This window comes from Coregonus lavaretus (assembly GCF_964263955.1).
Source record: "Coregonus lavaretus genome assembly, chromosome: 7".
NCBI lineage: Eukaryota > Metazoa > Chordata > Actinopteri > Salmoniformes > Salmonidae > Coregonus > Coregonus lavaretus.
The window spans coordinates 28,861,198-28,872,188 of NC_139994.1; positions in this window are offsets into that span (position 1 = coordinate 28,861,198).

A 10,991-nucleotide genomic window follows, 5' to 3' on the forward strand; every position below is an offset into this window, starting at 1 on the left:
GGAATGTTCTGTGGTGGTTGTTGTAGATGGTGTGTACAACATTTTGGTGAATTATAGGAGAAGATTCTAAGGATATTTCCTTTAAAAAAAATGTGTTACTAAAAAATAACATTTTGTTATCAAAAACATTATTTGAACGTTTTTGGGATGTTATCATCCTAATACTCAGCTTCACGTTATAAATTAGAACAGGCAAAGCCACACCCCTCATTTGTCGATGTGCGTCCCAGATCATCTCATAGACCGCCATTCAAAGTTGGCTTTTTTCAGCGGTCCCTTTAAAGCTTTCAAATAACGCAAAAATGCCCCAAAGTTGTTGTGTCGCAGGGTGTACCTCTAATAAGAAGAAAAACCCAGACCTCGGGTTTTTCGCTGTACCAAATTGCCAAAAAGAGCCTCACAGACGACTGCTGTGGCTCCAGTCCATCAGACGTGAGGATGACTCAGGTAACCTGAGGGACCTGGCTTCGTCACACACCTACGTGTGTGGTAAACACTTCATTACAGGTAAGAAAAGTCATTATTGTGTACATTAGACATGGTGTAGATGTGTGTTGTACTGTTCATTTGTGTTTTGGTGTATAACAAGGAGAGCTACAGTGAGGGAAAAAAGTATTTGATCCCCTGCTGATTTTGTACGTTTGCCCACTGACAAAGACATGATCAGTCTATAATTTTAATGGTAGGTTTATTTGAACAGTGAGAGACAGTATAACAACAAATAAATCCAGAAAAACGCATGTCAAAAATGTTCTAAATTGTATATAAGTATTTGACCCCTTTGCAAAACATGACTTAGTACTTGGTGGCAAAACCCTTGTTGGCAATCACAGAGGTCAGACGTTTCTTGTAGTTGGCCACCAGGTTTGCACACATCTCAGGAGGGGTTTTGTCCCACTCCTCTTTGCAGATCTTCTCCAAGTCATTAAGGTTTCGAGGCTGACGTTTGGCAACTCAAACCTTCAGCCCCATCCACAGATTTTCTATGGGATTAAGGTCTGGAGACTGGCTAGGCCACTCCAGGACCTTAATGTGCTTCTTCTTGAGCCACTCCTTTGTTGCCTTGGCCATGTGTTTTGGGTCATTGTCATGCTGGAATACCCATCCATGACCCATTTTCAATGCCCTGGCTGAGGGAAGGAGGTTCTCACCCAAGATTTGACGGTACATGGCGCCGTCCATCGTCCCTTTGATGCGGTGAAGTTGTCCTGTCCCCTTAGCAGAAAAACACCCCCAAAGCATAATGTTTCCACCTCCATGTTTGATGGTGGGGATGGTGTTCTTGGGGTCATAGGCAGTATTCCTCCTCCTCCAAACACGGCGAGTTGAGTTGATGCCAAAGAGCTCGATTTTGGTCTCATCTGACCACAACACTTTCACCCAGTTCTCCTCTGAATCATTCAGATGTTCATTGGCAAACTTCAGACGTTCTCATGATCATTGCAACTCCACGAGGTGAGATCTTGCATGGAGCCCCAGGCCGAGGGAGATTGACAGTTATTTTGTGTTTCTTCCATTTGCGAATAATCGCACCAACTGTTGTCACCTTCTCACCAAGCAGCTTGGCGATGGTCTTGTAGCCCATTCCAGCCTTGTGTAGGTCTACAATCTTGTCCCTGACATCCTTGGAGAGCTCTTTGTTCTTGGCCATGGTGGAGAGTTTGGAATCTGATTGATTGATTGCTTCTGTGGACAGGTGTCTTTTATACAGGTAACAAACTGAGATCAGGAGCACTCCCTTTAAGAGTGTGCCCCTAATCTCAGTTTGTTACCTGTATAAAAGACACCTGGGAGCCAGAAATCTTTCTGACTGAGAGGGGGTCAAATACTTATTTCCCTCATTAAAATGCAAATCAATTTATAACATTTCTGACATGCGTTTTTCTGAATTTTTTTGTTGTTATTCTGTCTCTCACTGTTCAAATACACCTACCATTAAAATTATAGACTGATCATTTCTTTGTCAGTGGGAAAACATACAAAATCAGCAGGGGATCAAATACTTTTTTCCCTCACTCTATCTAGCTTTTTTCATGTGCTTTCAGTCAACTCTAGCTAGAAGTAATGTTATCTGTGGTACCGTTAGCCTCTTTGCTCACGACCTGTACAGGTCTCCCGAGCAAAGAAGCTAACTAACGTTAGCTATCTCATGTTCAACATTGTAATCGGTTATAAACAAGAAGGGTGGCGTGAAAGCCATCCTGAAAGTACATTAGCTAGCTTACATTACCTGTCTAAGAGATAGTGAAATGTGTTGTGTTGGACTGTTGTGTACACAGGGTTAAGAGCTGCCCATGAATTGGGCAGGAGCCGAGCTCCCCCACCTTGGCTTGGGTCTAAATTAGTGAGAGCATGCGGTGTAACAAGACCTAGGCTATTCGTTACAAAATAACATTACAGCCATTGATTTTAGAAGAACATGACTTGCCAGATGCCCTCTCTTGTTTTGTAGCCAGTCGTCCAGAGTGCTGTTGTCCTGCCCCCAATTGAAAGAAACTTGACCTCCAGGACTCCACTGCCACAACACAGGACGTACCCATCACATAAGACTCCAATGTAAGGATTCTCCTGACAGATTCTGAAGCTGGCTCTCTCCACTTTCAACTTGATGTGGTTTCTTTGCTCCATGATGATATTCTTTGAACGTTACTAATGTTTTCTTGTGGTTTTAAATTAAGTTTTCTTAATGTTCTGAGAACATGATTTTAAACAGAACCACAAGGAAACCTTTAGAAAAACGTTATGCTAAAGTACTGAAATTCCCACAGAAGAACGTTGTTTCTTAATATTCTCTGAACGTTCTGAGAACATGAATTTAAATAGAACCATGAGGAAACCTGTAGAAAACATTATGCTGAAGTACTGAAATTCCCACCTAAGAAACATATGGTTCTCAGAACGTTATGTGCTAGCTGGGTATCCTGCACCATTCCCAGAATGTTGTGGGAAGGTTATATACAAAATAACCATAGGACAACCATGCTCTCACCAAGCTCTAAGAAAAATATGGTTCTCAGAACGTTATATGCTAGCTGGGAAATGCCTTTGGAATGTAGTTTTTGGGGCATTTCCATTTACTATAGTATGGTATTTCCTACCACAGTAACTTGACCTAAACCCAAACCAGACTTTAAAATATAAACAAACGTATGCATTTATAGGGGCATTGTTGCAGTTTTAGACGTTATACAGTAGCAATCTTTTACTTCATTACTGGGAAGAGAGAGAATGGGACCATTATTTAGTGTCAAAAGCAGCGAAGAGATACAACTGACAATTTACTAATTAAAATGTCACAATAGTCAGAAAACAATACAAAGAAACATTTGAAATACATTTTTTTTTTTATTAACCATGCTAATGCTGAAGATAAGGTGGAAGCTTGCAGTTGGGATATGATACAGTGTGAAAACAAAGTCACAATAGCCAGACTAAAGTGGCAGAGCACATTGCTCACTGGCTGCAAAATGTTGCAAAAGGAAGAAATCCTGTTCAAACCAGAAGGTTGATGGCTCCATAGAGATCCTATTAAATTACTAGAGGGGCTATGTCAAAAACCCAGAATGGGATGAAAAACGGCAGCCATATTGGTCAGGGAGAAATCCAAACCAGTCTAACTGGAATGAATGGCAGTAGAGGCATAATCCTGATTTTATTTATGCAGGAAATTAAAAAGTAAGGCATGTGATGTATCAGAAATTGTGTAAAATAATTGTCAACCTAAAATATTTGCATATAATTGTAAGTACAGTTTATTCAGGTTTTATACACATTTTCTGTATAAATAGCCTCTAAAATATAAATGTCTAAATTTGTATTTCTTTGAAAGCTGTGAGTGCTATTATATGATACAATATCAGTACTTATTGCATTTACAACTTCTGAAATCATCAACTGATTTGAACCAGTGTATGGCTATGGATTGACTGCATTGTTTTAATGGAATGTTGGCTTATTGGCAGTTCATTTGAAAAATGTATTTATTAAATCTGTCTGGGTAGCTAGCTAACAAACATACAGTGCAGATACATTCTTCAAATTCATTACTTTACACAATATCTTATCAGCAGCACTGGCAAACCAAAATGGCTGACTTTTAACCCATCATAAGAAGGTTCATGTCCATTCTAGTATTCTAATTCTAGTATTCTAATTCTATGGCTGACTCCATCTCAGGGTAGCGAAATACTACATCCTGTCACGATCGTCAGAGTGAGTGGACCAAGGCGCATCGTGATGAACGAACATACTTTATTTAAAGAGAGTAAACACTCAAACAAAACAATAAACGATACCGTGACGTCCAAAGGTTAAACACAACAACACGGAATAACCCAACAGGAACAAACCAACTGGAACAAGATCCCACAACTATTGTGGGAAAACAGCCTCTATAAATATGGCTCCCAATCAGAGACAACCAGCAACAGCTGACACTCGTTGCCTCTGATTGGGAACCATTCGGGCCAACACAGAAATACAATACCTAGAATATACACACCCTGGCTCAACATATAGAGTCCCAGAGCCAGGGTGTGACAGTACCCCCCCCCTAAAGGCGCGGACTGCGACCGCGCCTAAACATAAACAAACCAGGGGAGGGCTGGGTGGGCATTCCTCCTCGGAGGCGGCTCCAGCTCCGAGCTCGCCCACCACCCTCCAATAATCCCCCCGTAGCGCCCCTGGTCCGGTCTGGCCCCGCTGGCTGGAGCTGGACTGGACATCATAGGAGCGGATTGCTTAAGCTCCGGTATGGAGCAGCTGACCGGTACCTGACCAGGCACCGGTGACCCAGGCACGGGTTGTGCCGGACTGACGACGCGCACCCCTGGCTTGGTGCGTGGAGCAGGAACGGGCTGGACCGGGCTGACGATGCGCACCCCTGGCTTGGTGCGTGGAGCAGGAACGGGCCGGACCGGGCTGACGACTCGCACCCCTGGCTTGGTGCGTGGAGCAGGAACGGGCCGGACCGGGCTGACGACTCGCACCCCTGGCTTGGTGCGTGGAGCAGGAACGGGCCGGACCGGGCTGACGACTCGCACCCCTGGCTTGGTGCGTGGAGCAGGAACAGGCCGGACCGGGCTGACGACGCGCACCCCTGGCTTGGTGCGTGGAGCAGGAATGGGCCGGACCGGGCTGACGACTCGCACCCCTGGCTTGGTGCGTGGAGCAGGAACGGGCCGGACCGGGCTAACGATGCGCACCCCTGGCTTGGTGCGTGGAGCAGGAACGGGCCGGACCGGGCTGACGACTCGCACCCCTGGCTTGGTGCGTGGAGCAGAAACAGGCCGGGCCGGGCTGGCGACGCACACCGTAGGCTTGGTGCGTGGAGCAGGAACAGGCCGGGCCGGGCTGGCGACGCACACCGTAGGCTTGGTGCGAGGAGCAGGAACAGGCCGGGCCGGGCTGGCGACGCACACCGTAGGCTTGGTGCGGGGAGCAGGAACAGGCCGGGCCGGGCTGGCGACGCACACCGTAGGCTTGGTGCGAGGAGCAGGAACAGGCCGGGCCGGGCTGGCGACACGCACCGTAGGCTTGGTGCGGGGAGCAGGAACAGGCCGGGCCGGGCTGGCGACGCGAACCGTAGGCTTGGTGCGAGGAACAGGAACAGGCCGGACCGTACTGGGAACACACACCACTGGCCTTAAACAGGGATCAGGAACGGGCCGGACCGGACTGGCAATACACCTCAGTACCTCTCGCCGTGCCTCTACAACTTCCTTCCCTCCTCTCACCAATGGCTCCCGTAACCCGGTGGCCTTCTCTCCTCGTCTCCCATTTCGCCCTGTGGCAGCCTCCTGCTGCCCAGTCGCCCATGCCGTGTGCCCCCCCCTAAAATTTCTGGGGTTGCCTCTCGTCCGTCCGACGACGACACTGTTGACGCCGTTGCTCCTCTCTCGCCAGGGCCTTAATCTTAGCCCATGGCCCTTTGCCCCCGAGCATGTCCTCCCAGGACCACGATTTGCCCACCTGGGCCATCGTCAACCTCTCCAGCTCCTTTCCCGGCGCTTCCTCCCATGTCCAGGCCGCCTGCTCCTGGACACGCTGCTTGGTCCTGGTATGGTGGGATCTTCTGTCACGATCGTCAGAGTGAGTGGACCAAGGCGCAGCGTGATGAACGAACATACTTTATTTAAAGAGAGTAAACACTCAAACAAAACAATAAACGATACCGTGACGTCCAAAGGTTAAACACAACAACACGGAATAACCCAACTGGAACAAGATCCCACAACTATTGTGGGAAAACAGCCTCTATAAATATGGCTCCCAATCAGAGACAACCAGCAACAGCTGACACTCGTTGCCTCTGATTGGGAACCACTTGGGCCAACACAGAAATACAATACCTAGAATATAATAATATAATAATATGCCATTTAGCAGACGCTTTTATCCAAAGCGACTTACAGTCATGCGTGCATACATTTTTTGTGTATGGGTGGTCCCGGGGATCGAACCCACTACCCTGGCGTTACAAGCGCCATGCTCTACCAATTGAGCTATAGAGGACCACGAGGAACGACCGGGCTGACGACTCACACCCTGGCTCAACATATAGAGTCCCAGAGCCAGGGTGTGACACATCCCCATGAGAGTCAGTTTATGTGTCCTAATGAAACCAGAGTCGTCTATATCAGTCGCTACGGGTGATGGCGTCTGCCGAGCCAATAAGCTGGCAAGTAAATAAATCCCTGCTGAATTGCTCCTATTCCACCCAAATAATTGATTGTCGCCAAGGGCAACCAATCGGTACAGGTGGGGGCCCCAAGTGGTGCTCTCTGTCTGGATTAGTGGGCTGTCAACAGTGGCAAGGCCACCAAATTCATTCTGGCTGGGCACTGTTCCACCGGGCCTGCATTGAACACAACACCTAAAGTGTCACTATGGCTATTACAGTGTGTGTTTTGAGTGGCAGTTGTGAATGCTGTGTGATTGGCTCTTTATAGCTATGGCAGTCAGTCTTGAAATGAAATGTACAGTCCCATATGCTTTGAGTGATCATGCATACGGTTGGTATCTGATGAGCTGATGCTATATGAAAATACTATTTATTTATTTATGTTGATGCTTCAGGGCAGATTGAGCAACCAGATGGTGAAACAAGGGTAAGAAAAATGTATTTGGAGGAAGAACCAGACCTGGGTTCAAATACTACTTGAAATAATTTTGAACACTTTAGCTGTGGTTGATTGAGATTGCCGGCAACAAAGGAACCAATAGAAAAGTCCCAAAAGTGCAAACCCTTCCCATATGGCATCCCAGGCAGGCAAAGCAAACACTCAAAGCATTTGAAAGATTTCAGATAGTATTTGAACCTAGGTCTGGGAAGAATGTAAATAAGTCTGAAAACATGAACATATGGCCATTGGGGGAAATGGAAGAATCATAATTAGGCTACCACCATCTAACAACGACAGATTCTTCAAATTAGTTTTGGACCTCGGACAGGCTTAGAAGGCCATGAATGACACGCAGGAGCAGAGAGCTCAGTGGAGTTTCCCCTTAACTTTAAACCTAACCAATTTTTTAATCAAACTTAACCCCAGGTTGGACACGAGGAAGAGTAGCTGCTGCCTTGGCAACAGCTAATGGGGATCCTAATAGAATACTAAATACTAAACCCACCCCTAACCCTAACCTCAACCAATTGAAATTCCTTGCCTAAAATTAACCAATCACATTACTTGCCTAAACTTAACCAATCACATACATTTCTGCCATTGAGGCAGAGCTGCCCTTATAACAAGACTGAATCAGGAAAACTCCAATCTAGGATACTTATTAGATAATGCTGAGAGACATGGTTTTTAACGAGTGGGAGGATTAAGAAAGTGTTCCTAAGAGCGACTTCTCTCAGGCTTAGTACCAAATGGCACCCTATTCCCTATGGGCACTGGTCAAAAGTAAAGCACTATGTAGGGAATAGGCTGCCATTTGGGACACAGACTCAGAGTCCTCTTCCCTGGGAGAGAGCAGCAGAGATCAGATGCTTTACCTTCGGCTGTTTGAAGGCGAAGTGAACCTATTGATTAAGCTGTAGTCGCGAGTGTGGGAGAGATCGTTATTTATCTTTGCTGTAAGCTTTTGAACCTGATAAGCCTTTTGTGGACTTCATATCAGTATGTGTCTGTGTGTGTGTGTGTGTGTGTGGGGGGGGGGGGGTATGAATGTTAGCCTGCATTTAAGAGAGAGAGAGAAATAATGATAATGCCACCAGACTGTGGCCACATATTACAGTGAAGCCAAATAAATACGAAAGTCACTACACACAAAGACAAAAGCATTCAGTGTTGATAAAGATGTAGTCTATTCTGTCTGTCTCTGTCTGTCTCTCTCGGCCTGTCTGTCTGTCTGTCTGTCTGTCTGTCTGTCTCTCTCTCTCTCTCTCTCTCTCTCTCTCTCTCTCTCTCTCTCTCTCTCTCTCTCTTTCTCTCGGTCAAAGGGAATATCTAAGTAGTGTACTTCCATGAGACTCAGCATGTGATAGACCAACTCATTGCCAAGAATAGGATTACCCATCAGCCCCTTCTCTTGGCATCTCGCTTTGTGATCACCTCTCTATGACCCCCAACCCTCTTCATTGATGAAGTGATGAATACACACGTGTGACGCATGCATGTGCATAGATACACATGCAGACATGTGTGGACACACAAGTGCATACCAAATACATGGAAAGACCCATGGCCAGCCAGCCAGCCAGCTAGTCAAACAGCCAGCGAGAGCCAACCAGCCAAACAGTCAGCTAGCCAACCAGCCAAACAGCCAGCTAGCCACCCAGCCAAACAGCCAGATAGTAAACCAGCCAGCCAGCCAGCCAGCTAGCCAACCAGCCAGCTAGCCAGCCAACTAGTCAACCAGCCAGCCAGCCAGCCAGCGAGCCAACTAGCCAGCCAGCCAGCCAGCCAGCAAGCCAACCAGCCAGCTAGCCAACCAGCCAGCTAGCCAGCCAACTAGTCAACCAGCCAGCCAGCCAGCCAGCGAGCCAACTAGCCAGCCAGCCAGCCAGCAAGCCAACCAGCCAGCTAGCCAACCAGCCAGCTAGCCAACCAGCCAGCTAGCTAGCTAGCCAACCCTCCAGCCAGCCAGCCAGCTAGCTAACCAGCCAGCTAGCCAACCAGCCAGCTAGCTAGTCAACCAGCGAGCCAGCAACACAAACGCATGTGCACACACCCACACACCCACACACACACACACCCACCCACACACACACACACACACATACACACACACACACACACACACACACACACACACACACACACACACACAGAGCTATAAATAGAAACATTGCTGTATGTTTTTTTCTGTATGCAGACCCACGAGCATCCATCCCTGCCTCTGTCTCCCTTTCACCTCTCCCCCTATCTCCTAGAATACTAATTTGTGCATCTCAGCCTCACCACTCCTTAAAGAGCCACTGAACACGCCGATTGGCATGTGTGTTTTTCTGTTGCTCATTAGAAAAATTAGATTTCAATCTTGGAGGTGGTCCCCAATGAGACACTGTAGACACGGACGCCTATTTCAATTCCTCAAAATCCCCAGAATGAATCTAAGATAACTCAAGTAATCTGTAATAAATGTTTTATGGTTTTGCCAAGGATGTTTTAGTTGCACAATTTTACATCTAAGGTGTCTGGTGCAGTATTTCTCAAGTAAAAACATGCAAATGTACATTGTCAAATCAAAACCCAACCTTCATTCACCTGTTATGAGGCAAGGATGTTTCAAACTCCGTTTAAGACGAGACTGACTTTATGACCAAAGTTATCCTATTTACACTTTGTAGTCAATTTTGACACAAGAATAACAATTTCTAACTCAAATCGATGCCACATAGGCCGTTTTCAAAGGGATTCGTTGCTTTTTAAAGGGCGTCGCTCTTAACATTACTCAAAGCATCCCCCCTTCACTCCATCCTCCTCGGCTCCCCCTCTCTTTTTCTACATCTGTCTCTCTCTCTTGGTGTAAGATTAATATGTTAAAGAAGAAACAAGAAGAAATAATTTCACCCTTTCTGCCCTTATTCAGACAATACTTACCCATAAGTTATTATTTGAGTTATTCTATTCTACAGTGCATTCGGAAAGTATTCAGACCTCTTGACTTTATCCACATTTTGTTACATTACAGCCTTATTCTAAAATTGATTCAATTGTTTTTTCTCCTCATCAATCTACACACAATCCCCCATAATGACAAAATAAAAACAGGTTTGTAATTTGTCTTGCTAATTTATAAAAATAAAAAAAACGAAATTTTACATTTACATAAGTATTTAGACCCTTTACTCAGTACATTGTTGAAGCACCTTTGGCAGCGATTACAGCCTTGAGTCTTCTTGGGTATGATGCTACAAGCTTGGCACACCTGTATTTGGGGAGTTTCTCCCATTCTTCTCTACAGATCCTCTCAAGCTCTGTCAGGTTGGATAGGGAGCCTCGCTGCACAGCTATTTTCCGGTCTCTCCAGAGATGTTCGATCGTGTTCAAGTCTGGGCTCTGGCTGGGCCACTCAAGGACATTCAGAGACTTGTCCCGAAGCCACTCCTGCGTTGTCTTGGCTGTGTGCTTAGGGTTGTTGTCCTGTTGGAAGGTGGACCTTCGCCCCGGTCTGAAGTCCTGGAGCAGGTTTTCATTGAGGATCTCTCTGTTGTTTGCTTCGTTCATCTTTCCCTCGATCCTGACTAGTCTCCCAGTCCCTGCCGATGAAAAACATCCTCACAGCATGATGCTGCCACCACCATGCTTCACCATAGGGATGGTGCCAGATTTCCTCCAGACGTGACGCTTGGCATTCAGGCCAAAGAGTTCAATCTTGGTTTCAGACCAGAGAATGTTGTTTCTCATGGTCAGAGTCCTTAAGGTGCATCTTGGCAAACTCCAAGCGGGCTGTCATGTGTGTTTTACTGAGGAGTGGCTTCCGTCTGGCCACTCGACCACAAAGGCCTGATTGGTAGAGTGCTGCATAGATGGATGTCCTTC